Here is a 7,777-nt window from a genome sequence, read left to right on the forward strand (position 1 = left end):
TACGTATCTAAGTCTCTCTCCCCTAAAATATCCAGGTATCTAGGTCTCTCTCCGAAAATATCTAGGTATCTAGTCTCCAAAAATATCTAAAATATTTAGGTCTCTCTCCTAAAATATATAGGTATCTAGGTCTCTCCGAAAATATCTAGTATCTAGGTGTTTCTCCAAAAATATCTAAAATATTTAGGTCTCCCTTCTAAAATAGATGTATGTCTCTCTCCTAAAATATATATCCCTTCTAAAATAGATGTATGTCTCTCTCCTAAAATATATTGTCTCTCCCTTCTAAAATAGATGTATGTCTCTCTCCTAAAATATATGTCTCTCTCCTAAAAAATATATGTATGTATCTCTCCTAAAATATATGTAGGTCTCTCTTCTAAAATATATATCTCTCTCCTAAAATATATGTAAGTCTCTCTCAAATATAAAAATATCTACGTCTCTCTTCTAAAATATATGTAGGTCTCTCTTCTAAAATATGTAGGTCTCTCTTCTAAAATATCTAGGTCTCTTTTCTAAAATATATGTAGGTCTCTCTCCTAAAATATATGTAGGTCTCTCCCTTAAAATATCTAGGTCTCTCTTCTAAAATATCGAGGTCTCTCTTCTAAAATATATGTAGGTCTCTCTCCTAAAATATATGTAGGTCTCTCCCTTAAAATATCTAGGTCTCTCTTCTAAAATATCGAGGTCTCTCTTCTAAAATATCTAGGTCTCTCTCCAAAAATATCTAGGTTTCTAGGTGTTTAGCTCTCCCCTAAGTCTCTCTCTTAAAATATGGAGGTCTCTTTCCTAAATAATCTAGGTCTCTCTCCCCTAACTAACTCTCCCTCTCCTAAAATATAGGTCTCTCCCCGTTTCTAAGTCTCTCTCCCCTAAAATATCCAGTATCTAGGTCTCTCTCCGAAAATATCTAGGTATCTAGATGTTTCTCCAAAAAATATCTAAAATATCTAGGTCTCTCTCCTAAAATATATAGATATCTAGGTCTCTCTCCTAAATATGTATCTCCTAAAATATGTAAGTCTCTCTCCTTAAATTCTAAAATATGGAGGTCTCTCCTATCTTTCCTAAAATATATGGCTATCTCTCTCCTAAAATATCTATTATCTCTCCTCAAATATCCACCATTTCTACTAAAATAGGTAGGTTTCTCTCCTAAAATATCTAGGTCTCCCTCCTAAAATAGATGTATGTCTCTCTCCTAAAATATATCTCCCTTCTAAAATAGATGTAGGTCTCTCTCCTAAAATATATTGTCTCTCCCTTCTAAAATAGATGTATGTCTCTCTCCTAAAATATATGGTCTCTTCTAAAATATGTCTCTCTCCTAAAATATATGTAGTCTCTCTCCTAAAATATAAAAATATAAAAAATATCTAGGTCTCTCTTCTCAAGAAAATTTTGAACAGCCGCATCATCGGTTTAAAGTTCGTACTGTTGTGACCCCGTATCATGAAAAGATATTATGAAGAATTAAAAAAACTCGAACCTACGACCTCCACGTTTTTAAAACAATAATCTTACAACCGAGCTAATTGGGCATAGATTTTATGCACCTTATAGGTCGTTAGCTCTTAATACTGCCAATCGAGTTTTGTTTACATAACTTTATGCATAATAAACTTAAAAAAGTCATTATCTTCTAAAGTTCGTAGCGTTTTAACTCGTATCTTGAAAAGATATAATTAAAAATGAATGAAATTGGTCCATTCAAGTGTCAAACTTGCGACCTCCACATTATTTGCACAACGCTCTAACCAACCAAGCTAATAGGCCATTGACTTTCTTGCCTAACAATGCGCCTGACGCGTTATTCCACCCAATCGTCAATACGTGTCCCTCAGGCTGTCTGACACGCTTTCCCTCCCGCAAGTTGACACGTGGCTTGCCGAAAAATTTTCTCTCATGAGAGTCGAAATAATGAATCTGGCCTTCAAAGTGAGTTCATTTACCTCCTTGTTCGTGAAAAGACTCTAAGAAATCCTCAAATTTCATCTTTCATAAAAGAACATATCGAACAGCCAAAACTAGTTCATTTACCAACTTCTTGATTTACCAACTTCTTATTCCTGAAATGACTCTCATAAATCCTCTAAACAAAAACTGTGAACGGCCGTATCATCGGTTTAAAGTTCGTAGTGTTGTAACCCCGTATCATGTAAATATATTATTAAGAATTAATAAAACTAGGCCTATGTAATTTTCGAACCTACGACCTCCACGTTTTTAACACGATAATCTTACAACTAAGCTAATTGGGCAAAGAATTTATGCACATTATAGATCGTTAGCTCCTAATCAAGCCAATCGAGTTTCGTTTACGTAACTTTATGCATAATAAACTTAAAAAAGTCATTATCTTCTAAAAATCGTAGTGTTTTAACTCGTATAATGAAAAGATATAATTAAAAATGAGGGAAATTGGCCCATGCAGGTCTCGAACCTGCGACCTTCGCGTTATTAGCACGACGCTCTAACCAACTGAGCTAATAGGCCATAGATTTTCTCGCCTGACAATGCACTTGACGTGTTATTCTACCCTATCGTTAAGACGTGTCCCTCAGGCTGTCTGACACGCTTTCCCTCCGGCAAGTTGACACTTGGCTTGCCGGCTTTCTCACGCGCTTTCCTTCCCACAAGTTGACACGTGGCTTGCCGAAAAATTTTCTCTCATGAGAGTCGCAATACTGAATCTGGCCTTCAAAGTGAGTTCATTTACCTCCTTGTTCGTGAAAAGACTCTGAGAAATACTCGAATTTCATCTTTCGTAAAAGAACATATCGAACGGCCAAAATAAGTTCATTTACCTCCTTCTTGTTCCTGAAATGACTCTCAGAAATCCTCGAATTTCATCCTTCATGTAAGAACATATCGAACGACTCAGATCTAAAGAAAATTTTGAACGGCCGTATCATCGGTTTAAAGTTCGTACTGTTGTAACCCTGTATCATGAAAAGATATTATGAAGAATTAAAAAAACTTGTTCTATGGAATTGTCGAACCTACGACGTCCACGTTTTTAAAACAATAATCTTACAACTGAGCTAATTGGGCATAGGTTTTATGCACCTTATAGGTCGTTAGCTCTTAATACTGCCAATCGAGTTTTGTTTACATAACTTTATGCATAATAAACTTAAAAAAGTCATTATCTTCTAAAAATCGTAGTGTTTTAACTCGTATCTTGAAAAGATATAATTAAAAATGAATGAAATTGGTCCATTCAAGTGTCAAACATGAGACCTCCGCGTTATTAGCACGACGCTCTAACCAACTGAGCTAATAGGCCATAGATTTTCTCGCCTGACAATGCACTTGACGTGTTATTCTACCCTATCGTTAAGACGTGTCCCTCAGGCTGTCTGACACGCTTTCCCTCCGGCAAGTTGACACTTGGCTTGCCGGCTTTCTCACGCGCTTTCCTTCCCACAAGTTGACACGTGGCTTGCCGAAAAATTTTCTCTCATGAGAGTCGCAATACTGAATCTGGCCTTCAAAGTGAGTTCATTTACCTCCTTGTTCGTGAAAAGACTCTGAGAAATACTCGAATTTCATCTTTCGTAAAAGAACATATCGAACGGCCAAAATAAGTTCATTTACCTCCTTCTTGTTCCTGAAATGACTCTCAGAAATCCTCGAATTTCATCCTTCATGTAAGAACATATCGAACGACTCAGATCTAAAGAAAATTTTGAACGGCCGTATCATCGGTTTAAAGTTCGTACTGTTGTAACCCTGTATCATGAAAAGATATTATGAAGAATTAAAAAAACTTGTTCTATGGAATTGTCGAACCTACGACGTCCACGTTTTTAAAACAATAATCTTACAACTGAGCTAATTGGGCATAGGTTTTATGCACCTTATAGGTCGTTAGCTCTTAATACTGCCAATCGAGTTTTGTTTACATAACTTTATGCATAATAAACTTAAAAAAGTCATTATCTTCTAAAGTTCGTAGTGTTTTAACTCGTATCTTGAAAAGATATAATTAAAAATGAATGAAATTGGTCCATTCAAGTGTCAAACTTGCGACCTCCACGTTATTTGCACAACGCTTTAACCAACTAAGCTAATAGGCCATTGACTTCTTGCCTAACAATGCGCCTGACGCGTTATTCCACCCAATCGTCAATACGTGTCCCTCAGGCTGTCTGACACGCTTTCCCTCCCGCAAGTTGACACGTGGCTTGCCTGCTGTCTCACGCGCTTTCCTTCCCCACAAGTTGACACGTGGCTTGACGAAAAATTTTCTCTCATGAGAGTCGAAATACTGAATTTGGCCTTCAAAGTGAGTTCATTTACCTCCGTGTTCGTGAAAAGACTCTAAGAAATCCTCAAATTTCATATTTCATAAAAGAACATATCGAACAGCCAAAACTAGTTCATTTACCAACAAGAACATATCGAACGGCCAAAACTAGTCCATTTACCAACTTCTTGTTCCTTCTTGTTCCTGAAATGACTCTCATAAATCCTCTAAAGAAAAACTGTGAACGGCCGTATCATCGGTTTAAAGTTCGTAGTGTTGTAACCCCGTATCATGTAAATATATTATGAATAATTAATAAAACTAGGCCTATGTAATTGTCGAACCTACGACCTCCACGTTTTTAACACGATAATCTTACAACTGAGCTAATTGGGCAAAGATTTTATGCACATTATAGATCGTTAGCTTCTAATCCAGCCAATCGAGTTTGTAACTTTATGCATAATAAACTTAAAAAAGTCATTATCTTCTAAAAATCGTAGTGTTTTAACTCGTATAATGAAAAGATATAATTAAAAATGAGGGAAATTGGCCCATGCAGGTCTCAAACCTGCGACCTTCGCGTTATTAGCACGACGCTCTAACCAACTGAGCTAATAGGCCATAGATTTTCTCGCCTGACAATGCACTTGACGTGTTATTCTACCCTATCGTTAAGACGTGTCCCTCAGGCTGTCTGACACGCTTTCCCTCCGGCTGTCTGACACGCTTTCCCTCCGGCAAGTTGACACTTGGCTTGCCGGCTTTCTCACGCGCTTTCCTTCCCACAAGTTGACACGTGGCTTGACGAAAAATTTTCTCTCATGAGAGTCGAAATACTGAATTTGGCCTTCAAAGTGAGTTCATTTACCTCCTTGTTCGTGAAAAGACTCTAAGAAATCCTCAAATTTCATATTTCATAAAAGAACATATTGAACAGCCAAAACTAGTTCATTTACCAACAAGAACATATCGAACGGCCAAAACTAGTCCATTTACCAACTTCTTGTTCCTCCTTGTTCGTGAAAAGACTCTAAGAAATCCTCAAATTTCATATTTCATAAAAGAACATATTGAACAGCCAAAACTAGTTCATTTACCAACAAGAACATATCGAACGGCCAAAACTAGTCCATTTACCAACTTCTTGTTCCTCCTTGTTCGTGAAAAGACTCTAAGAAATCCTCATATTTCATCTTTCATAAAAGAACATATCGAACGGCCAAAACTAGTTCATTTACCAACTTCTCTTCTTGTTCCTGAAATGACTCTCATAAATCCTCTAAAGAAAAACTGTGAACGGCCGTATCATCGGTTTAAAGTTCGTAGTGTTGTAACCCCGTATCATGTAAATATATTATGAATAATTAATAAAACTAGGCCTATGTAATTGTCGAACCTACGACCTCCACGTTTTTAACACGATAATCTTACAACTGAGCTAATTGGGCAAAGATTTTATGCACATTATAGATCGTTAGCTTCTAATCCAGCCAATCGAGTTTGTAACTTTATGCATAATAAACTTAAAAAAGTCATTATCTTCTAAAAATCGTAGTGTTTTAACTCGTATAATGAAAAGATATAATTAAAAATGAGGGAAATTGGCCCATGCAGGTCTCGAACCTGCGACCTTCGCGTTATTAGCACGACGCTCTAACCAACTGAGCTAATAGGCCATAGATTTTCTCGCCTGACAATGCACTTGACGTGTTATTCTACCCTATCGTTAAGACGTGTCCCACAGGCTGTCTGACACGCTTTCCCTCGGCAAGTTGACACTTGGCTTGCCGGCTTTGTCACGCGCTTTCCTTCCCACAAGTTGACACGTGGCTTGCCGAAAAATTTTCTCTCATGAGAGTCGCAATACTGAATCTGGCCTTCAAAGTGAGTTCATTTACCTCCTTGTTCGTGAAAAGACTCTGAGAAATACTCGAATTTCATCTTTCGTAAAAGAACATATCGAACGGCCAAAATAAGTTCATTTACCTCCTTCTTGTTCCTGAAATGACTCTCAGAAATCCTCGAATTTCATCCTTCATGTAAGAACATATCGAACGACTCAGATCTAAAGAAAATTTTGAACGGACGTATCATCGGTTTAAAGTTCGTACTGTTGTAACCCTGTATCATGAAAAGATATTATGAAGAATTAAAAAAACTTGTTCTATGGAATTGTCGAACCTACGACGTCCACATTTTTAAAACAATAATCTTACAACTGAGCTAATTGGGCATAGGTTTTATGCACCTTATAGGTCGTTAGCTCTTAATACTGCCAATCGAGTTTTATTTACATAACTTTGTGCATAATAAACTTAAAAAAGTCATTATCTTCTAAAGTTTGTAGTGTTTTAACTCGTATCTTGAAAAGATATAATTAAAAATGAATGAAATTGGTCCATTCAAGTGTCAAACTAGCGACCTCCACGTTATTTGCACAACACTTTAACCAACTAAGCTAATAGGCCATTGACTTTCTTGCCTAACAATGCGCCTGACGCGTTATTCCACCCAATCGTCAATACGTGTCCTCAGGCTGTCTGACACGCTTTCCCTCCCGCAAGTTGACACGTGGCTTGCCTGCTGTCTCACGCGCTTTCCTTCCCCACAAGTTGACACGTGGCTTGACGAAAAATTTTCTCTCATGAGAGTCGAAATACTGAATTTGGCCTTCAAAGTGAGTTCATTTACCTCCTTGTTCGTGAAAAGACTCTAAGAAATCCTCAAATTTCATATTTCATAAAAGAACATATCGAACAGTCAAAACTAGTTCATTTACCAACAAGAACATATCGAACGGCCAAAACTAGTTGATTTACCAACTTCTTGTTCCTCCTTGTTCGTGAAAAGACTTTAAGAAATCCTCAAATTTCATCTTTCATAAAAGAACATATCGAACGGCCAAAACTAGTTCATTTACCTCAAATTTCATATTTCATAAAAGAACATATCGAACAGTCAAAACTAGTTCATTTACCAACAAGAACATATCGAACGGCCAAAACTAGTTGATTTACCAACTTCTTGTTCCTCCTTGTTCGTGAAAACAAGAACATATCGAACGGCCAAAACTAGTTGATTTACCAACTTCTTGTTCCTCCTTGTTCGTGAAAAGACTTTAAGAAATCCTCAAATTTCATCTTTCATAAAAGAACATATCGAACGGCCAAAACTAGTTGATTTACCAACTTCTTGTTCCTCCTTGTTCGTGAAAAGACTTTAAGAAATCCTCAAATTTCATCTTTCATAAAAGAACATATCGAACGGCCAAAACTAGTTCATTTACAAACTTCTTGTTCCTGAAATGACTCTCATAAATCCTCTAAAGAAAAACTGTGAACGGCCGTATCATCGGTTTAAAGTTCGTAGTGTTGTAACCCCGTATCATTTAAATATATTATGAATAATTAATAAAACTAGGCCTATGTAATTGTCGAACCTACGACCTCCACGTTTTTAACACGATAATCTTACAACTGAGCTAATTGGGCAAAGATTTTATGCACATTATAGATC

At 36.8% G+C, this 7,777-nt stretch overlaps 3 non-coding genes across 3 annotated transcripts; all 3 read right to left on the minus strand.

Moving 5' to 3' along the window:
- Positions 1-2,428: 2,428 nt before the first annotated feature.
- On the minus strand, positions 2,429-2,502 carry TRNAI-AAU. Its single transcript has one exon. It is a non-coding gene; the product is annotated as a tRNA-Ile (tRNA).
- A 2,306-nt stretch (positions 2,503-4,808) lies between these two features.
- TRNAI-AAU lies at positions 4,809-4,882 on the minus strand. The gene has a single exon. It is a non-coding gene; the product is annotated as a tRNA-Ile (tRNA).
- A 981-nt stretch (positions 4,883-5,863) lies between these two features.
- TRNAI-AAU lies at positions 5,864-5,937 on the minus strand. Its single transcript has one exon. It is a non-coding gene; the product is annotated as a tRNA-Ile (tRNA).
- Positions 5,938-7,777: the final 1,840 nt, after the last annotated feature.

Source organism: Cucurbita maxima, unplaced genomic scaffold (assembly GCF_002738345.1).
Source record: "Cucurbita maxima cultivar Rimu unplaced genomic scaffold, Cmax_1.0 Cma_Scf00137, whole genome shotgun sequence".
NCBI lineage: Eukaryota > Viridiplantae > Streptophyta > Magnoliopsida > Cucurbitales > Cucurbitaceae > Cucurbita > Cucurbita maxima.